This window comes from Wyeomyia smithii, chromosome 1 (assembly GCF_029784165.1).
Source record: "Wyeomyia smithii strain HCP4-BCI-WySm-NY-G18 chromosome 1, ASM2978416v1, whole genome shotgun sequence".
In the NCBI taxonomy this organism is placed as follows: Eukaryota; Metazoa; Arthropoda; class Insecta; order Diptera; family Culicidae; genus Wyeomyia; species Wyeomyia smithii.
In genome coordinates this window covers 161351582-161375080 of record NC_073694.1, presented here as the reverse complement: position 1 = coordinate 161375080, position 23499 = coordinate 161351582, and the positions used below count along the sequence as shown (strand labels likewise).

Sequence of the window (23499 nt, the reverse complement as noted above, 5' to 3'; positions counted from 1 at the left end):
GCGAGGGACTGAACTGCAATACAGGTCCTCCTGCGAGACCAGTGACGGTCAGGACCATCAGTACGGGATTCGTGAGCGTGCCGAGTAGTAGCAATAGTACCTTGCCCGCAGTGGAGAACGGTTTGTAGTCTGCTCACAGGTAGTAGTGCTTTGTGTGTGGATTTTCCTCGCTTCAAGTCCCACCATCATCATCACCACCCACTTGAAGCGGGCGGATGGCAAGTGTTGCTGCAGATGGGCTGAATTTTCTGGGATCAGAGCAACCCATCTCCCATCCGGTGTCACTAATGTTGCTGCTACCGCTGTACCTAGTGTAGTGTACCTCATAGTGTAGTGTAGTAGGTCAACCTTGCGTTGTCCTTTTCTGGTGTGCGCTCTGCCAGACAGAGCAGCTGTGTTGTGCGGGAAATGTAAAATGTAGAGCACTCACACATACATACTGTGTTCTGCGAAAACTCTGAGGCGAGTCTGATGAATGGTGACAGCGCTTTATAGTGGAGAGCATTTAATCAAAGTTTCTAAGGGAAAAGTAATCGTGAAAAAAAGGACGAAGCAGAAATATATTATCGGTGGGAGATTTTGGCTGCTCGGTGCTTTACGATTGTACTTGACGGGTGTGCGGTAGTACATACAATTTTATGCTCTACACTGCGCCAGGCAATGGAAGACGCTTTTCCAGCTCTGAAAAAGGGACTCTCGTCGTTGAGTTGCTAAATGGTTATTAGGGTACGGTGCGCTCTTTCGATAGTGTACGTTTTAAACCACAGCGTATTCGAATTGATATTTTCGTTAGTACAGGCAGCCAGCGTGAGGCGGGTGCACTTTTGTAATTTGATGTTTGTGTTGGTGTGAGTATTGTATGTAGCAACGTCGTCGTCGTCACCGCCGGAGTCAAACTCTGGAAAGGGTCAGCGGGAATACACACGGCACGGCATTGTTATCATGAGGATATAGTTTAGCGCAGCCGATCAGAACAACGGAGCTGACAGCACGGTAAGCTTCTATCCAATTTATCTGTCTTGCTATGTCTGATGTTTGAAACCAGCTGCTTCGGAAGAAAAAGGTAGAGAAAAACATTAGAAGAAGTTTAGCATCGCATGGAAGTGCAAAAGTGAGATAAATGAAGTCAAACGAGCCAACTTAGTTTGAGTCTGCTTGTGGATTATGGGTAGCGCACAGGCAACGCTGGGGGCACATCAGGATGTGAGCGGTAATGAGAAGTTCTATAATAACGAGAAAAAGTCCTACGGCTGATTGTCGCGTTAGGGGCGAAATAGATTACTTTGCAACTCAAACGTTAGTTTGCTCATTTCCTTTTCCCGCATCGAATGTCGTGTCTTGATGAGGCGTTATTCTTAGGTTATAATAAATATATCTAATTATGGAAGTCGAGCCGAGAGATCGAGCCAGTCGATAATATGCCAACTCAAGCGAAGTACTGATTTAAAAAAGGTGGAATATAATCTAAATAGTCTATCTAGTAAATAAGATTCACATTACAATTGTGTGATATTTCAGTTCTTAAATGATGCATATTTTATGACGAATTATATTTCTTGCATTTTGCAAATTTTGACTTTTTGGACCCCTACATTTTTGACATTTTTACAATTTGACATGTACGACATATGTTTTTAGAATTTTCTTTTATATTTGTTTTTTTTTCGACATGACTTGTCGTTGTTTGCACGTGTGACATTACTGATATATACCCATAACATTTTCGAAAACTTCGACACATTTGACAATTCTGTCATTTTTGACATATTTAACATAGTTGAAGTTTCTGCCATTTTGACACTTTTGACATAGGGAAGGGGAGGGTAATTTCAGCGTACTGGTATTTTGGGCCTGTTCTCAGCATTTTCAGCCACTCTTACCTGCACAAATAATTTATCTCCAGAAAATAAATGCAACAGCATTCCTTAGTTTAATGGCTACAAGTTTTAACTGTTTTCTTTCGGAAAACACCATTATGTAATTGATTTTGGAAAGTTCTACAAATCAATATCACGTTGCTCACCATTTTTGAGCAGCATCCTGCTAGGCCGAAAAATTAGAAGCTATCGCATACGGACAATCACCAAGGGGTTAGGTCATTTTACTAGCGGTAACCTCATTTTTATTTGTAGACGAAGAATATTTATGAAAAAATCGGTTATGTAGCACATTTTGATACTGAACAATTAAGGAATGAAGACAGATTGCCAGAAAGTTAACCGTGAATATTTTTTCGGCCTCAAGCACGCTGCATGAAATCATTAACCCTCATAGAAAAACACAACGCCGAGCCGCCAGCATATGTTGTTAATAAAACTATACTGAAATGATATATTTACGAGATATATTCGCAAACCGGAATCATCACAAAGCATTGCGTGGCGTCGGAAGGTGATCAGCTATTCAGTGTTACCGAAAACAAAATGTCAGTGACAGTCTTTGTAGGCATATTTGTTATGATCCGTCGGGCTTACTGCTTACTGCTGTCTAGTGCTCAAACCGTCGTACTAAAAGTGTTGCGGTTCTACATACGCATAGGAAGGCGAGTAACCAATCAGACGTACGCCCAAAATAGAATTCCATGTTGGATGGAAATATGATCTTTAGGCCGGAATTGCCCGCCAAACTCTCACGTGTTTGCATAACTATTTTTCGCATTTGAAAGCATTTTGTACGTACCCAGAAGCACTAGGATATTTGAAAAAGCTTGACTGTCACTTTTTTCACTTTTGTCGACCAGTGTAATCATACACGTACACAATTTACTTTCCTTGGTTTTGGAAGAATTCACTTCCAGGATATACCCTAACCTCTTCATGAGCAACAGACCTCAGTGATTACCGAACCCCGACGGTTTTGCACAGATTACACCCGCAACCCGACGGTACCCACTGCGTTATCTAAGCCCAACGAATTTACCACCATGATTATGCACTATATGCAGCACATTATTATGGTTCGCTTGAGCGACGGAGCTTAAACTATTAGCTCTCCCAAGGGGCAATAAAGCTACTAGTTCTTCCGGTCGACTTCAACTTTCAAGGCTGCACTGATGCAGGGAAAGGCTGCCTGCTATCGGTGCAGCTGTTATCGATGGAGCATAGTCAGGCTTACATTCGAGTTGTTAATTGGTGTTGGCTTCAGGAGAATTGATTAGTGCCGGATCTAGTGGGAAAGGCGGAAGACTGCTCGCTTCGAAACCTGGGGCCCGCAATTTACGATCGGGATGCGGTTCGATTATGCGGGAAGTAGGTCAACCGCAAAAGGGAGCTATTAGATATAATATTTTAAGCTGCTGCATCTTGCGGCAAAGCAGTGCTGGCTTCTGCATCTGAAAAATATTTCTCGTTATGACAGTGAATGAAGTGTAGAATTATAATGAACTGGATTTACTACATATTGATTTCTTTGGGAACTATCTTTCGATTCACACTTCCTGGACAGGATCGATGCTGAACGTGTGTAGAGTCAATTACGAGTCCTAATCGGAAGCTCAACGAGAAACCGCAAAGTGCTCCTCCTGTAAGATTTCAATGAGTTCCATCCATGCAGTGAAAGTTCTCCCTGGCTCGGTTGGAAATATAGGTCACATACGCGACCGTTTTAGCATGTGCTGCCGGTCTGACTGGCATGTATGAAAATAGAACCATTCACTTCCTGCTATTCGTTCATTCCTGGAGCAACAGGATTGTAATTTAATCCGATTGACCATCGATTGGAGGCTTGATGTAGGACGACTATTGGACTGTTTCCCAGATTTCCTAACGAAGTACGATATCTCTGCGATGAACGATGGACGATATCGAACCGGCTCACACTAGGGAGCTTGTTTCCGTAAACTGATGAACTATGGCTAGTTTATGGGTCTCATACGGCTTTAAAGTGTAACTATGAATAGTTGGTTACCAGGTGATCCGGCAAACTTTGTACTGCTACAATTTGAATTGAAAGTTGAATGGATAATTCAGTTCAGTCGAGCTGAGCAAATTGTTGTTATAAAAGAATACTTATTTTGCTTGAAATTCGATTATAAATCTACTCGAAGTTCAAAAAGTAGGAGGGTAGTATCCGAAACAGTACTCATGGTTGACGTAGGAGAACGATAGTTTAAAATTTCATCTTGATACCAAAATTGTGGAGCAGTGATTTGATTTTGACGGCACTATGTAGGCACTGGTGCTCATGCTTGTCATTCTCCTCAGTATGTGAAAGGAGAGGAGAAAAATTCATCACGCACTTCCCCTCCAGTATGTGCCTGCGTGCAGCAAATGCTTTCACCACACTGCTTCTTTCTCCACTCCAAAGTGTCTCAACCAGCTGACAGAGAGATAAACACGCTTCCAGCTCACTAGAACCCTTTGTTTGTTTTTGTTTTGCTTTTGTAGGGTATAATACATGTTTTTACAAATTTAGGTGATTTTCATTACTGTTTTCATCTTTGGTGTGTCGACCCGAACCCGACTCATCGAGAATTTTTAAACCCGTACCCGACCTGAACCCGAAGTCGGGTTTGTTTAAAATACCCGTACCCGACCCGAACCCGAAAAATTTTGTTTTATACTACCCGTACCTGATCCGTACCCGAAAGAAAAATACCTCGAATTTGCCGGTACCCGACCCGTCCTGGATTTTTATTTTATTTTATTTTATTTTTTTTTTAAATACCTGGTTACCTCGCACATTTTATGCACTGATTGTCATATGTGGTTTCTCGAGATGATGGCCGGAGTTGGGCTAGATCCGAGTGTTCATGTGAACGAATGTATACTAAACGAATGTATAATAAACCAGAGTTCCAGGCGATGTATTGGTGCTCCCAGATTCCAGCGTAGCATCTGTTGCTGAGAACGTCCGCTCGTCTGATGGTGAAAAAATTGATCATTTTTATCACGCAGTAAAATATCTATTCATAACTGTGTACGGAGAATTTGGGGTCCGTTAGGTACCTCATATTTAAATTGATCAGGGATTTCAATTATTTATTTTGCATGCATACGTATGATTCATATACACTGCTGAAAATTTTTATTTTGTTAATTCACCCTACTAGCACAACACGGAGAATGGTGAAAAATGCATGTCTGGTAGAGTTTAAATTGAGCGACGAGTTTTATGTGCACATAGTAGCAATCAGGAATCTAAAATTCGGTATAACACAGATATTTCTGTACATGCGTCATCCCTGGTCACAGTACATGCGGCATCTCAAGACCTGGCAGGGAGAAACGTATACTACACTAAAAATTTATCGAAACAAATGACACGCACATTCGTCGTTTTTTGATAGCATGTAACTATCTTCCTGCTGTAATCCGAGTATGACTCGAACATCACGAATACTATATGTTTATTTATATTTACGTAGACTTGCGCAGAGTTGCAATAATTTAACAATTTAATACCTCACTATTTTGTGAAACGAAAATCAAGACTCAACCGTGATGAAGTGTATAGTTCGAAACTGTTACCAAACGACTTTTTTGATACCCGAGTATTAACTACGTAGGAGGTCTGCCGAAAAGAGGTTATTTGCAAACATTGCTTACACGTTCAAACAACAATAATGTTTTAAAAAAAAATCGGCAAACTTTCAAAACTCGTAGCTTACCAAAGGACAGAAATATAAGTGTGGATGTTACTTTTTAATTCTTAATTGTCTATTTATTTCGTCAAGCAAACGTAGACTACATAAATATTTCATTACAGTTATTATTTATAGTGTTTACAATGTTCTTGTTACGTAATATCTCTAGTGTATTTCAGACAGTTTTTAATTTGTTTTTTTTTTTTTGCTACTGTTATGCCAATGGTTTTACAATGTGGATTATACTGACACATCATTCGATTTATAGGACCATTTTTTGCATAATTAGTTCTGCATTGTTTTTCTGAAAAAAGTTTTATCGTTCCAAGATGCCGTGAAGGTGTATAAAAGCTGAGTTGTGATAGCAATGCAGATGAGTCTATACGATTTGAAATAATGTCATTGACGAAGAATAGCATTGCAAATTCGCGGCGATGTTTAAGTGTTTGCAGATTACAATATTCTACAATAGGTCTAACATATCTAAACATATGAAAATGCAGCTCTGTCTGTCTGTCGCCATCTTGGATTTCAAAATGACATTAGGAGACAATTTTTGGCCTCCAAGCGTCAATCTGGTTGAAGAAACACTCGTATTGGGTGGTATTTTGTCATTTTCGGCTGTTTTCTAGACACCGGAAGTCGCCATCTTACAATTCAAAATGTTGTCTGAGGTCGATTTGTTGCTTCAGTGCATCATAAAAATCCCGGAAATACCCATATTGGGTGGTATTTGGTCATTTGCCGCTGGTTTTCAGAAACCAGAAGTCGCCATCTTGGATTTCAAAATGGCATTAGGAAACAGTTTTTGGCCTCTGAGCGTCATTCTGGTTAAAGAAACACTCATATTGGAAGCTATTTGGTCATTTTCGGCTGTTTTCCAGGCACCGGAAGTAGTCCTGTGCGCCGCCACGCCGCGCCGCCGCCGCCGACACTTTCACGCACGCCGCCGCCGCCGATGATTTGGACTCGGCGCGCCGCCGAAGAAATTTCTGGTGCGCCGCCGAGAAAATCTTTACCGCGCCGATAGTGATTGTGTATGCTGGATTTTTTCCTGGTTATAGAAAAACCGCAAATCACAGCCGATAAGGGAACACTCGTATAGGTATTAGGTAATGCGGAATTTGGAAATTCTCAATACCCCTTCACCCCTACCTTCCCTCTCTTGAGCGTGTATTTACGAATGTACCTAAATGTAAATTATTTTAATTTGTAGAAATTTGATACAATATTTGACAATTAATATTCAGACTTTTTTATCGAATGAAATCAAAAATATCAATGTCATTATCAGTGATTTGCTTCGTCAGTTCGCTTCGAGAAAATTGTTTCAGTTATCATAACATTTATTTTTTTTTTAACGTATGAGCAGTCTTAAAATGTTCAAAAAATTTATGAAAAATGACTAGTGTTTTTTCATTAATTATTTGGAAATTTTCTTTAGAATACAAAGTTTTTTTCGGAGATCAAAATGCGGGAATTCCCTGAAAATTTTGCGCAAATTAAATAGTTGATCATATTGCGCTGGAACAGACAATTTTGTAGATAGTTTTTTCGTCAACATTTTCAAACACGACTATATGTTTTGCTGATTTCTCGTTAATTTTTATTTTTTTTCCTCTGTGCGGACTCATCGCTGCGATCAGAGACATTTGATCTATTGTGACATTGGCCAGGTGTTTCCTGTATTCCTCACTTCATATTATTGGCAGTAAATGTACGCTTTTCATTTATATCCGTGCTTGTGTGAGAGAGTTTACCCTTTCGTTTCAGGCTTACTGCTCTACTATAACGAGCCTCTTACTATTCTACCAATATTGCCAAATTACAATTCCCAGGAGTGAGATTACACCTAACGTTCCCCTCTGGCCATTATGTCAAGATGAAGGAACCTTATCGAAACCTCGTTCCTCGTGCCCATACCTCCAATTACAATTCCCTGGAGAGGATTTATATTACTCAGAACAGTTTTATTATAAGAAAGACTTATTTTGTCAAGAGGGAGGAGTCTTAACGAAACCTCGTTGCTCCTACCAACACCGCGTCACAATCACAATTACTCGAGGAGGACTTAATGCTTCACCTCTGTTCAGTTTTATCCCAAAAGTCGCAAAAGAAAATGAAGAAACTGTGGTGTTTACCGAAGATCTCTATTCGATTGAAATGAGTTTCCCATTTTTTCAGTTATTCCATGGGTAATCTAACAAAATATATGAAAGTTAAAAACGACTCTATAACGTAAGATTTATCGAATTTTCCCAAAGAAGGTCTACGGTTAATCGAAATCAACATATCAAAAAACTATCTATCTATTTTCCTAAATTGAACGTCTCTGGGAACAGTATTCCATTTAATTTTTTGTTGTGGGCTCGTTGATGATTGTTTTTTGGGATTTACACTTGTTTGAACTTTCTCTGCTTGGTTTATTATTTTCTGGTTATTCAATTGTTTGTTTACTTGATATCTTACCAATTTTATTTCTATTTTTGACATTCTTAAAACTCTGACGCATACATTTTTATTTATGAACGTTCAATTACGAAAAAAAATCGAACATGAGAGTACAAAAGCACACATTACCCTAGTAACAAAATTGGTTTTATCAAAGTGTTATAGCGCTTAATACAGCTTAAATAGCGCTATAAAACTACAATAAAACCAGTTTTGTTACTTGGGTATGCGCAATATTTTATAAGTGGTAATAAGTGTCACGCCGATACACGCCGCCGCCGCCGCCGCTGAGAAAAGCTAACGGCGTCACGCCGGCGCCGATCGCCGCTGAGGTAAAATGTTTTCTACGCCGCCGCCGCCGGTGATATTGTCGGCGCACAGGTCTAACCGGAAGTCGCCATCTTACAATTCAAAATGTTGTCTGAGGTCGATTTTTGGCTTCAGTGCATTATAACAATTCCAGAAGTCATTTGCCGCCGTTTTTCGGAAACCGGAAGTCGCCATCTTGGATTTCAAAATGGCATTAGGGGACAGTTTTCGGCCTCTGAGCGTCATTCTGGTTGAAGAAACACTCATATTGAGTGAAATTTGGTCATTTTCGGCTGTTTTCCAGACACCGGAGTCGCCATCTTACAATTCAAAATGTTGTCTGAGGTCGATTTGTGGCTTGAGTGCGTCATAACAAATCCGTGAATACTATTGGGTGGTATTTGGTCATTTGCCGCTGTTTTTCAGAAACCGGAAGTCGCCATCTTGGATTTCAAAATGGCATTAGGAAACAGTTTTTGGCCTCTGAGCGTCATTCTGGTTAAAGAAACACTCATATTGGAAGGTATTTGGTCATTTTCGGCTGTTTTCTAGACACCGGAAGTCGCCATCTTACAATTCAAAATGTTGTCTGAGGTCGACTTTTGGATTCAGTGCATTATAACAATTCCAGAAGTCATTTGCCGCTGTTTTTCAGAAACCGGAAGTCGCCATCTTGGATTTCTAAATGGCATTAGGGGACAGTTTTTGGCCTCTGAGCGTCATTCTGGTTGAAGAAACACTCATATTGAGTGAAATTTGGTCATTTTCGGCTGTTTTTCAGACACCGGAAGTCGCCATCTTACAATTCAAAATGTTGTCTGAGGTCGATTTGTGGCTTCAGTGCATCATAACAATTCCGGAAATACTCATATTGGGTGGTATTTGGTCATTTGCTGCTGCTTTTCAATAACCGGAAGTCGCCATTTTGGATTTCAAAATGGCATTAGGGGACGGTTTTTGGTCTCTGAGTGTCATTCTGGTTGAAGAAACACTCATATTGGATGGTAATTGGGTCATTTTCGGCTGCTTCCAGACACCAGAAGTCGCCATCTTACAATTCAAAATGTTGTCTAAGGTCGATTTGTGGCTTCAGTGCATTATAACAATTCCAGAAATACCCTTATTTGGTCATTTGCCGCTGTTTTTCAGAAACCGGAAGTCGCTATCTTTGACTTCAAAATGGCATTAGGGGACAGTTTTTGGCCTCTGAGCGTCATTCATTGAAGAGTTACCCATAAAAACATCCACCTACCCAATTTGGTTCTATTTACTTGGTTAGTTCTCTAGATATGCAGAAATTTGAGTTTCATTTGTATGGAACCCCTCCCTTCCAGAAGAGAGAGGGGTGTCGAACTAATATGGACTTATTTGTCACTCCTAAAAACATCCACATGCCAAATTTGGTTCCATTTGCTTGGTTAGTTTTTGAGATGTGCAGAAATATGTGTTTCATTGGTATGGGGGCCCTTTCGTCCAGAAGAGGGAGGGGTATCAAACTATCATGAAAACCTTTCTCGGCCCCTAAAACCTCTATATTCAAATTTTCACGCCGATCGGTTCGGTAGTTTCCGAGCCTATATGGATCAGACAGACAGACAGACAGACCGACAAACAGACAGACAGACAGACCGGACTGCATTTTTATAGGTATAGATAACCTACTTAGAGCAAGCGCACCGGTGAGTTGCCATTTGAGTTGCTATTTTCACAACGCTGGCCGTTGCTATTTTGGATAGCAACCGATTTTCGCACCGGTCGTTGCTAATGGGGATTGCCAATTCCACTATTTCTTTTTCACACCGGCAGTTGCCAATTTCTGGAGACCGTCACTAGCCAGCATTGGCAAAATATTTGTTTGTGATGTATTTCGCATATCTTTTTCGGATTTAGTAATAACCAACTTATCCGTCAGTCAATCGTTTCCGGAATGATCTACGTTCTTTCTACTTCATAAAATGTTCCCTCCATTTCACGAAACTTTGTTTCCGTTTTCCCAAGTTATCGATAGCATAATTCTTTTGCAGGTTTTTTTTTACTTGTGCGTACATGGATTTTTTTTATCCTTATATGTTTATTTAAAATAATTCCGTAAAACTGGGCACGTCCCGCAACGTTGGCTCAAATGACTATTCTACTGAAAGCTGGCGAACTGTCATTAGTTGTATTCTGTATTTCATGCTGTCTCGGTTCCCGCAGTTTGCTATAAATATTTGAAAATTTGCCGCCAAAAAAAAAACTTAAATATAGAACGCGTAAATTGTTTTCGAGTATTTGGTTGATTCTAGTGATGGAGAAAATGATATACGCGATTAAGAAAATGGTTTTTGGAAAGATTCGGGGCGGCTCTCAGCCTAGTAAATAGCCAAATATTGACCGCCATGCGGAGGAAGGTGCCATCCAGCGTTTTAACAATGTTTTTATCGGAAACACCGGTCTATACCGATGACCATTTCCAACGCCGCTTTCGAACTCATCTTAGGTTATTTTTGAAGATTGAAACAGCGGTAAAGGAGAAAAATGTTTTTTTATAAAACGACCGAACGAAACGGGAAAATAGTTGGTAATACTCCCGAGCAGATTTGCTCAAACCTTCCAGGTTTATTGAATAATATTGGCCAATCTTGTGAGAATTTGAGCTTTCCGCATCGTGTAGGTTGCAGACCAAAATGCCAACCAAACTGGCCATCTCAATAAAAAACCTGCCCGAAAAAACACCCTGTCCAAAATTTCAGCTCAATCGGAAATAAAATTGAGTAGTGGTTCACGCCGACACTTGCGTCCTACGACGTGTTTAACAAAACGCTTCGTCTTCCGAGGCCGACCAATTGAGTCCGCATTTGAAACACTCATCATCTTCGTAATATTATTACGAACATTCACTATCGAGCACAAAAAAAAACAACAGTTTGACATTTCATCAAATAGCAACGATTCGGCTCGTTGCTATCGCGTTGCCAAATTTAATAACTCGCTACTACCCGAGGTGGGGATTGCTATTTCCAAAACCAACATAGCAACGCCCGGTGCGGTTGCCGCGTTATGGTGGGAGTTGCCAAACTAGCTTCAGAAACTTCAATTTAGCCACTGGTGGGCTTGCTCTTACATAAGCGTGTTCACTTTGTAGATATTTAAGTCAGAAACGCTCTTGTGCGTAGCCGATAAGGCAAGCATTTTAGCCTTTTGTTCTTGAGCAATAAAGTAAGAACTTGTTTAGCTTCTCATCGTTACCAAAGTCCATGTATGGCACGGCTCAACAGGTAGACGACCAATGCTGCACGTTGCACTAACAAAGACGCTTCATGACATTGGTTGCCCCGAGCTAAGGGATTATCAATCTTGTATGAGCACTTTTAATGAACTCTCCATCGCGACGAATAGTAAATAAATTTATAGGAAAACCTTTCTTGCATACACGAGTCATCCGGCAAACTCGCATAATTCCCAATGTGGTTTCTTGTTTTTAGACTCTACATTCTTGATTCTAGATTTTGTCTTGAGATATTCCATTCTTATTGATTTATTTTTGAATAATGATTTTCAGTTTCAGCCCTTCAAGTTACTTTTATTTTTATCTTTTTTTATATTACTTCTGACTGGTACACCACTTCCGGAAATATTTTTTTTGCCACAAAAAAAAACCTTCCGAGAAAGTTAAAAAGTTATTATAGCTTTTGTCACAGACCAAACTCAAGCAAAGATACAAAACAGGAAATTTAAACAGACAGTTCCGGACATCAATTACTTTCTTTTACAATCCACTCTCAGGTTTCTTACATAACAAAGCAATTCACCCAAATCTATCAAACGTTGAACAAGATTTGAAGGTTTCTCAACTCGTCCATTTACAATCGTTTGACTGTTTATGTCAGCCGATTTCGATGTTCACTGTCAATTTATAAGTAAAAATAAGGACAAAAGTATCCTTTTCCTCTTCATACAAAAAAAAAAAAACAATATCGACCACTCCGGCAAAGTGAACTCGTTTCGGTTCTCATTAGAGTACATTTCTGCCTCGCCTCATGGCCCAGTGAAATGAAGACTGACATAGGATTTATTTCTATACCTGTCCATACTTATATTGATCCAAGTTACTAGTTAATCGAGCGAATAAAATGATACGAACAATTGATTCTACACAGTTAACTAAGTCGATTTGCCCTTTGTAATGTTCGCCAGTGGAGCAGGTACAAATAAATCTCTTTCGCCCAGCTTGTTTCGAAGAGACTGATATCACGGACTGATAGACTGTCCTCGTAAAACTTTCCATCAGCTTCCTGTTTAGATTCGCAAATGTTGGGAACCCGCACATCAAAATTCCGACAGTTTAATGGTAAGCATTCCGTGTAGTCTTCTGCAGTTGATTCCAGCAGACGACAAAAAATCTGCAAGAGTTGTGCACCTAAAATGCATTATCGAATGTCGAAAGAAAGTAAAATGCTTGCCTACGTTACCATTTAGTGCAATGTTTAGATGGTGAAAAGGTATTTTTGAAGAGGAAAGAGTCATGTATTTATTGCCCGGCGTAGAAACTTTCAATCCAAAATTCATTGAGCTTGGGAAGTATGCTGTTGAACTTTATTTGCTGTTCGTGATGTTTTCTTTTTCTTATTGCAGCCAGAAAGTTACCGCATGGGTAGGGAAAAGTTTTGTTGAAAATGAGAAACGAATGTTTTGGAAACAAATTGAAAACTGTTGGAATGCAGATTTGAAAGAACCATGGCGGGTATCCAATTCGGATTCCGTAGAATTTTTCGTGTGAAAGGGGGTAACTAACTAGAATGTTCGCTAATAGCATAATTGCAAGGAATCTAAAGAAACAATATAAAACTGCTCTAGGTATATATTTTCCATCAGCTGCGACTCGAATGTGACTGCATTCGGCAATAATTTTCAAATGAAATCAGCGGCATATTCGAAACTACATTGTTAAAGTAAAAATAGAGCACGTTCTCACGGCTCGCCGCTGAGCACTTTGTGCGAATTCATACCACAAACCACAATCATGCTATTTAAACCATCATCAGCGCTGCAATTCAGTGCACGTACGCCAAAAGTTGACCGCGAAAAGCGTACCATATAATGGCCATCAGTCAACCATCGTCAACGGCGACGAAGCTCTCGTGTCCAGCCAAGAGACACCACGGAAAACTGTTTCGGCTTTCGGTTAGGGCTATTATGGTCCATTTTCAGAAACACTCTTTTATAGCCGAAGGGTGCTACGAAATAGGCCACGCCCTATCAGTTCAGTTGTTCCATTCCCTAATGTTCTTCAGACAAATTATTCCACAATTCGCATTTGATTTTTGTATCCAGCGAATAAACACCGATGGTGCTCTCACACACGCAACGGTTTTAACCCGTATCTTATTGCGGTTTGTAACATCAAGCGATTTCGTTTGCTCGCTGTTGCGTGTTGCATCATGTTGTAACTTGGCAACTGGGAGACGACGAAATTCTGTTACTGATGATTGATTGAATCGACTTCATATTAGCTCTGCATAGTAGCAATGGGCGATCTTTAAAAAAAAATCGATTCTCCTGAATCGATTAATCAAAATAAATAAATTCGATTCATAAGAAAATCGAGGCTGGAAAATCGATTCAACAAAAAATCGATTTTTGTTCGGTATAAGCTTTTTACGACCTTTTTTGGTTATATTTATGGAGATTTTGTTTTGTTTGCGTTTTCTGGTGTATCAATCATGTTCAACGAGTTTTCGTTCACAACATCTACTAACGATATGGCTTTTTTAGTTTATTGCCATCTTCTTTTACCGCGTGTACTCTTTTGGCGGTTTTTTTCTTCTAAGAGTTTTCGTTGTCGCTCATCCCATAGACCATTTCACGAGACGTTTGTGAACTTGATTCATAAACGAAATTTTGACAGAAAGTTTGGAACCGCTGACATAATGCACGTGAAAGCATCATCAACGTCAGCAGGATCCGTGACACCTGTGAGTTCGTGAAATGGTCTATTGTTTCGGATGCACTAAGAGCAATCCAAACCTGTATAATTGGGTTGTTTAGCTATTCACGGATTTCCGATTTTTATATATCATCCAAAAGAGTGTAACTTTCTAAGTAAAACGTGATTTTTCAAAACTTTATATCATTTTCCTTCGGTTTTTAAGAAAAAAACAAAAGCTCTAAATCGCTACAATGACAGTTGGTAGTTGGGCGATCGGTCATTGTAGCGGTTTCGAGCAAATTTCAAGCAGTTTCAAATCGTGATTTAAAAAGCGAAGGACAATGATATATTTTTTTAAATCACGTTTTACTTAGAAAATTCAGATCTTTCAGATGATAGAAAAAACTTATATAGCTGAACAACCCAATTCATAAAAAAATCGGAACATCCGCAGCACAAACTCAAATAAACAAAAATGGCGAGCGCGACACCATGCAGAACAGAATGCAGCACGGCATATGCACGAACATTTAATTCATCTTTTGCAATATTTGAGTTAACGAGTACCCCGCTACTCATAGTTGAAAAATAAGCGCATATGCCTTTTCTACCAAAATAAAAAAATTGGTGCTTGATAGTAAACACCCATAACGATAGTAAACAACGTCCCTACGGAAGCCAATTTTCAAAAAGTGCACTTGCAGAGGTAGCAAATATGAAATAATGTTGGCTAATATCCAAAATGGTAAATTCAATATCCAATGCAATGCAAAATTTCAGCTCAATCGGAATTTAGGAGTATTTGGTCTAAATTTCACTTTCTCGACTTCTGAATAAAAGAACAGTTTGTACACGCAAAACTTTTCCTCATTACTTTAGAAGCAATAGCGCAAAATTGCCTCTTGGGTAACAAACCTATTACCACAGACTAACAGACGTAACACTGGAACCTAGCTCCATCGTCACAAAAAACGTTCAATTCAAATTGTCAATCAAATAACAGTTATCGCGCGAAAACGTCGTCTGGGGCGCTGTCATGCAATCTCATACATATTTTGTAGTTTCCCATTTGACACATGCAGTAACGCTGGCGCTGATGTCGAAATACATGACGCAGCGGGAACACGACAGCAGATGGTGCTAGTGTTACTAACGTAAAGTACTGGAATCATCCAAACGATGATTTTATTGAAAATTTGTCCGAAGTGTTATGTCTGTTAGTCTGTGCAATTACTTTAAAGGCTATAAAATTCTTCCCCAGTCAAGTAACAACACATACTGACATAAATTTAGCACGTGTTACGGGAGTACGACTATCTAATAATGATCGTTTCAACCACATGCAAGATTTTTTCTGTCGAAAACTGCTTACTTTCCATCTCAAGCAAAAAAAAAATCACACACCGTCGCATATGTTGCACATGTTACAAGTTTCTTCAATCTCCAATTCATCCGGTGTGCGTGTATTAGTTCGCATACGGAGTAGAGAAAAAATATGACAAGAGCTGCCAAGCAGCATTTTCCCCGTCATAGAGTATGCAAACGTTGATGATTTCAAAGACTTGAAATGCGTCTTTAAATGACATCACGATCTGTACACACCAAAATCTGAAAAGAATTTTCAGCAAAAAATAATACTGAAAAAAATCAGTAAAAATATTCTTGCTGATTATCAGTATTCAGAATTCTGTTTGCCGGAAATCAGCAAATTGCTGGTAATTGCTGAATTTCTGGCAACTCCATCCGTCAAACTGTCAGAACAATCGCCATTTTGTACGTAAAAAGTTAACAAAACTATAGAGAAAAAAAAATGAGCTTATAAGCGTATGAACCATGGATGCGGAACTTAAAAAAGCATTGCATGCGCTTAAATAGAATAATTGTGATATAAAGAATATGTGTGATAAGTTAATTTTCAGTCTTTTCTAGGAGTTTGGGAATATGGGCAATATAGGTTATGGTTATGTCGATGGGCTACAAAGACATTTATAAGTTCATATCGATAATTTAGATTTAAAGTCAGATAACTTTAAAATAAATATTCGCAATGTAGAACATTTGTTTTAGTAAAATAACAAAAAACAAAAGAACGTTCTGTGTGTTGTCTAACTTTTGCTGAGATACATCAGCAAATTAATGTCAAATGCTCAAATGCTGAACAGGCAGCAATGTATTTAAACAACTGATTTTCAGCAAAATGGTGTCAAAAATTTGACGTTTCGATTTGCTGATCGTTTCAGCGAGAAGTTTTGCTGATATCATAGCTGATTTTCCAGCATGTAGAATATCAGTAAAATTTTGCTGGTTTCCAGCAATAAAAATTTAGTGTGTATGCGAGGATGAAAAGAACGACGAGATAAGTTTGCACCTCGAACTGAATATATATTACCGACCACAAGACCGCCTCGAAAGTTTGACATATATTGGCGTTGACGGTGTTGCTGATATTTGTTTGGTTTCTGCGTGCGAAAAAGAAAGAAGGAAATATTTTTGCTTTTGTCATCACGCACATTTTGACAATTACATACGAGAGTTCACGTAGGTGCGAACAGCCTTCGAAATCTCTTTCAACGCGAATAAACCGAATTGTATACAATCATTACTAACTGATTGGTGTAGATTGGGGTGGCAATGGACTTTGACAGTTTTATTTAGAAGTAGTGTTCAATGTTCACAGTTAGCAAAATTTCGATTTTTTGGATAACACCCGACCTCGACGTTCTATGTATTTCTAATAACCCGTTCACATGATGTAATATGGCTCATCTTGATTTCAAATCCCATACTCCAAATTTTCCGTTAAAACTAGATTTATGTATGTTTCAAGATACGCGATATCACGTGATATCTGCTATAGTGTGAACAAGGCATAAGACTTTTGGCACCAAAAAAAACTATTACACCCAACGCAAACGGGGAACATTTTATTACTTTAGGGCAATTTTTTATTACTTATTGTGTCTTATGACTGCGCATTATACACAAATAGTAACAAACAAAAAGTAATAAAAATTATGACGGCCACACGCTTGTATGTGTTTCTGGAGGAGAACATACAGCCAAGCACCCACCGCAATGCATGTGTTAGCAAGACTTCACTCGCTGCATTTGTATTGATGCAACGATCAGATTCATTTTTGCTTCCCTTCATCCACACATAATGGGAATCTCACCCGTCAACCTCAAATGTCTAATTAGAAACACTTTCGTTTCGTCCCCCAGTGTTTACATGAAATGGAAATATGTAATACTGTCTGACCAGAGTTGCCGAAGTTGCGAATATTGTCTGGATAGGCACGAGTATTGTATTTTCAAACAGGTGCAAATGAGTTTCCATGAACCAATGAGTATGTGTTTTAGATATCTTGCAGGAAAGCGAATGTTTTTGTTTTTCTCTAACGCAGTTTACACACTAAATTTTTATTGCTGGAAACCAGCAAAATTTTACTGATATTCTACATGCTGGAAAATCAGCTATGATATCAGCAAAACTTCTCGCTGAAACGATCAGCAAATCGAAACGTCAAATTTTTGACACCATTTTGCTGAAAATCAGTTGTTTAAATACATTGCTGCCTGTTCAGCATTTGAGCATTTGACATGAATTTGCTGATGTATCTCAGCAAAAGTTAGACAACACACAGAACGTTCTTTTGTTTTTTGTTATTTTACTAAAACAAATGTTCTACATTGCGAATATTTATTTTAAAGTTATCTGACTTTAAATCTAAATTATCGATATGAACTTATAAATGTCTTTGTAGCCCATCGACATAACAATAACCTATATTGCCCATATTCCCAAACTCCTAGAAAAGACTGAAAATTAACTTATCACACATATTCTTTATATCACAATTATTCTATTTAAGCGCATGCAATGCTTTTTTAAGTTCCGCATCCATGGTTCATACGCTTATAAGCTCATTTTTTTTTTCTCTATAGTTTTGTTAACTTTTTACGTACAAAATGGCGATTGTTCTGACAGTTTGACGGATGGAGTTGCCAGAAATTCAGCAATTACCAGCAATTTGCTGATTTCCGGCAAACAGAATTCTGAATACTGATAATCAGCAAGAATATTTTTACTGATTTTTTTCAGTATTATTTTTTGCTGAAAATTCTTTTCAGATTTTGGTGTGTAGGGATGGGCGAACGGCTCACGAGCCGTTCATATGAACCGGTTCTTAGAAAAGAGCGAAAGAACGAACAGCTCACGAAAAAGAACCACGGTTCTTTGGGCGCAGCAGAACTGTTTGGTTCGCGTGAACCCGAAGTTTACCAAGACAACACGAGCCGTTCATATGAACCGGTTCTTAGAAAAGAGCGAAAGAACGAACAGCTCACGAAAAAGAACCACGGTTCTTTGGGCGCAGCAGAACTGTTTGGTTCGCGTGAACCCGAAGTTTACCGAGACAACACGAACTGTCAACGCTCGTGAATCATTGTGAACCATGAATCAGTTCAGAGCCGCTCTTGCAAAAGAGCCGTTTCACCCACCCCTAATCCTTGATATATATTTTACAACGCATGCGTATTAGCCAAATTGCATACGGGTTTGTCTATTGATGTCGCGTTTACAAAGGCAAAAAAATGGTTACTGCGTTAAAAATACTGGAGGGACTCAATTTGGCTGCGGATTGCTCTTTTTCAGCTCGACGACAAGGTTATCCAGCTTCCCTGACCTACAGAAAACGTCAAAATGGGCAGCGTGCCCTATCCGCCATTACCGTTCGTGGAAAGCTGGATATTCTGGAACCTTGTGGGGGTGGTGACATACTCATGAAAAAAGTTGTCATGGACGTAGACAATTGTTTGAACCAGCAAAAACATTTGAAATGCGTTTTCCTCGGTTTCATGTCTATTGAACTTTAGCCCATTCTTCAACTATGGTCATCCCGGTAAAAAATTGACACATTTTTCAGATCAGTGTCCGAGTTCCGAGCACACACTTCTTCGGAGCAGAAAAAAATTTTGTATACTATCAATGAAGAAACTTTCTTCTCTTCAAAACAAAGTGTTCTCGGAATTCGGCCGCAGATTACGTTAGCAACAATAAATGCAATCACTATTGTCTTCAATCCGTTTTGCACACATTTATTTTTCAGGCGAAAAAAAAAAACGATCTTGCCATCCAAAGGATCGATTCAGTAGAAGATCGCGCGCAGAGAAATCGATTCAAAAAATCGATGAATCGGCCCGAAAAGATCGATTTTGTGAAAATCGGATCGATTTTGCCCATTGCTACTGCATAGTCGAACTAACTGTCTTTGTGAATGCGGTCTAACAGGGCAGTTTGTTATTCAAAGTTGGTTATGCTGATCGCAGCCTATGCGCTGCCCCTACAGTGGGGGGTTTACTAAATAAAGTAAAAATTAGACAACTACAACAGAATTTGATTGCATCCCGCACAGAATGTATGCTTGTGTTGATGCCAGAAAATTATTAACCTTCAATTATTTGTTTATTTGCCTTGAAAAAAAAGCATTTTGCGGTACAAAATCGGTTACTGATTACAACTTTTGAGCTGCCCTAACATTGGGGGAATTAAGATACACGGACAACATGCACTGTGGAAGCTATTTTACATTCAGTAAATTCGACGGGTGCGACAAATTTAAATTGCTAGGATGCAACACAGAATGCTTGCTTGCGTTGACAAAAATTATTAACTTTCAATGACTTGTTTATTTGCATCGTAAAAGGCATTTTGATTTCCAAAATTGGATTTCCTGATGGCAATCTTCATGATGCCCCAACACGGGAGGAATAATGGCTGTCTGGCGACACACGCTGAGAAAAACCGCGCTGCTCCTGAGACGTGGTGACCAACCACAGGGCTAGTGCTGCTGCTAAGGAAGGACGACTGCTGTTGCCGCTGTCTAGAACTATTATGAGCGGCTCCGGCTGAAACCGGCTCTTATATAGGCCAAATAGCATGTTTTCAATTGCAAGGTATATGATCCTGTCGACCGTGCTTGGCAAGCAATCATATAACGACCAATCAGAGATCGAATTTTTCGTTTTGACAACGCTTGACTATTTTCAATAGTACAATAGTGTGAATAATAAAATTACAATTATCTTATTTTGGGAAGAATCTTAGAAGATTTTCCAATCTATTGCTGCAAGAACGAAGGAAATCCATCGAATACTAACCGATTTATTAGCATTTGAAATTGGACATATTTTTCACTTTTTTCGGTTTTAGATTCTCATTTCACATCCCTATGTAGCCGAACTTCCTGAGAGAAGTATTCTACTTCAAAAGTGAGACTGTTCTTAAAAATAAATCTCTTTTATGGTAGCACCGGTGGCTCACGTGGTGGCCATATTGAAGCATATTTCGTTTAAAGATCATTTTCCTCCTAGAATTGGTCTTAAAAAAAAAAAACAGGAAGCTTTTGGAATACTTTTGAAAATTGATATTTTACGCTAGCTCCGGATCTTTCGGTGAAATAATTTCGTTTCTAGTCAATCCCGCAGAAGCAGTTTCGAAAAAATAAGGATGCTCTAGGATCAGTTTAGATAATTGACCACAATTACGGTATTTCTGGATCTTCCGGAAGGCCATCGGTGACCTGTCTAAAGCGAAACCTGGGTCCAGTGTGTAAATATATATCTATATCAAAGAGCTCAGAGAGTTATCTTCTAAGTTGGCCACAGCATACGAGTTGATACTGAAATAGATAAAACTCTTTCTGTTACAAAATAGTCACGGGTACACTAGCGCCACGTAGTGAGAAAATTCCAGAACAGACAGATCTTCATCTGAAAGTTCTCAATCACTTGACCAACTTTGCTGAAGACATGATTGTTCTATATCCTAAGATCTTCGACTTACAATTCATCTAATATGCACAGACTGGACATGTACCACTTTTGCTCTCAACGAAGTGGTGATTATGTTAATTACCAAAAAATGTTCTGGCTATAACTTTGGTTTGGGTTATCAGATCTCGGTTTTTCTTGGTCATTCTAGTACGTTATTGCGTTCTGCATGAATTTATGCAAAATACCCAAAAAGTGTAAAAATGGCACATGTACCACTTTTGCTCTCTACGGCTCATATGTACTCTTATCAAGAGATTAAGGTGCTGGGGGCCCGATCAGATAGTGTTGAAACTTTCAAGTTTTGGTTTCTATATAATGAAACAATATTTGGCATAATCTTAGATTTTTTGAAATAGGTAATGTGGGGTAAAAAAGACTCGAAAATTTTTAGTCCAAAATTGCTGAAAAGATAAAAAAGCTATAACTTTTTGTACGCTAAATCGATTTCTCTGAAAATTGATATGGTAATTCTATCCTATGAAAATATACAATGTCGGTTATTGAAAGTTGCTGTCGAGGTTACATAATTAGATATTTACATTTTTCTTCAAAAAACAGATTTTTGGAGTTTTTTTTGTCATCAAAACTAGGTCTTACAATCAAACAATACGTTTTATAAATCAACTCAAGAGCTTTTATTGGACGTATTCAAAAACTGCATCGTTTAAAAAAAATCGATTTTTTTCATAACAAGGTTTAGACCATCATTTGAACCTGTTACAGAAGGAGCGCAACTCCATTTTGTACCTACATTTAATTTGCTGGCTATAGCCGGCTATAGCTCTATAACAATCCAGTCAACAATTGGTTTAAAAAATTGACAACCAAAAAAACAATCTCGGGTCGAGCACGGGTTTCACAGCTTCCGGGTCGGGTCGGGTTCGGGTTTCCCGAAAATAAAATTTCGGGTTCGGGTTTGATCGAAAAAAAAAAGTTTCGGGTTCAGGTCTGGTTCGGGTTTCGATCGAAAAACAAAATTCGGGTACGGGTTTGAAAAAAGTCAAACCCGACCATCTCTAGTAGCCAGTACCTCAAACATTCCTTATGGTACAATAAGCATACTAAATTGCAGAAAAATTGATGCATTCTACTCATGATAGTAGCAGCACGTGGACATTAGAGTTTAAAATGCCATTTCACCAGGCCCGGATTTGAGTGGGGGGGAGGGGGGCAAATGCCCCGGGCCTTTCGACACGAGAGGCCCCCCTGGTTCTAGACCAGACGTGAATACAGGTTGGAGACCTTTTTTTTTGTTTTGCTCGTCACCTTCCAGCGAAGCGTTAAATCATTTTTCATGAACTAATTAATTTGAGAAAAGAGGCCCCACGAAAATTTCTGTCCCGGGCCCCCAACACCTGAATCCCACTCTGCATTTCACCCCACAAACTGCTTTCCCAAAAAAACTTATATGTACAAATTATTTCATGGATGAACAAACCCTGGAAATTTAAGCTCGATTGGGGGACATCGATGCAAAACGGAGTTGCGTTCCTGACACAATGGGTTTAAACAATGATTTAAAATATGTATGAATAATGAAATTTTCTCGGCCGTTACTAAAACGGCGCATTTTTAAATAACATCAAATGAAAGCTCTTGAATCGCTTTATAAAACGTATAGCTTAGATACAGGGTCCAGTTTTGTTGCAAAAAAGAGCTGCAATAATCACCATTTTTTGAAGAAAAATGCAAATATCCCATAATGAAACCACGACAGCAACTCTTAACAACCGGCATTTTTTTTTTATAGGATAGAATGTCGATTTTTGAAGAAATCAATCAAATGAATCATCAATTAAAATCATCAATCTAAATCAATGTAATCAAAATCAACATTAATTTTTGTTTTCAGCTGATTTTCGACTCCAAATTTTCTAGGGTATTTTTTACCCCACTTAACACTTTTCGAAAAATCTGATATTATGTAAAGCTTTGTTTTGTTATATAAATAAAAACAACCCTGAATATTTCAGTACGATCAGACAGCCCTTATAACTTTTTGTATTTCTGAAACATATTATTTTTATCCATTTCACTAGTTTTTCAATTACAAATATATGTTCGAAAACAAATTGTTCTAGACCCCCCGATAGAACATTTCAATTTTGGTAGGATATTAAAGGGGACAGCTCAAGCTTTCGAATGACGAGTATTAGAGCGATACTATTTTTTTTTTTTGATAAGTCCTTCAACCAGAGACACCGTGTTACATCTGTAAGTCTCTGGTACAACTGCCATAATAGAGACAATCCACGCAACTTCGCAAATCGATGCTGATCGATCGTTTCCGATTTCGCTGAAACTTTTCACGGTTTTTCTTTCTTGATAAAAAGGGTATTTTATGATATCAGTTTTAAAAGGGCCTACCCAAAAAAGTGACTGATGGATAGAAATTTCTATATCAGAAAAACGG

General features: G+C 38.7%; 1 protein-coding gene across 9 annotated transcripts in view; it reads left to right on the top strand.

The window, feature by feature from the left end:
• Positions 1-23499, top strand: part of LOC129733219 (octopamine receptor beta-3R-like) — a 325956-nt gene continuing 302457 nt past the window's right edge. For 5 of the 9 annotated variants that reach the window (XM_055695100.1, XM_055695020.1, XM_055694926.1 and 2 more), the window contains exon 1: positions 71-993. The gene's annotated coding sequence lies outside the window, so the exon portion shown is untranslated. Of the gene's footprint in view, positions 994-1434; positions 1453-23499 lie in introns of those variants that run through there. The other 4 variants (XM_055695222.1, XM_055695231.1, XM_055695213.1 and 1 more) reach the window with 4 other exon arrangements.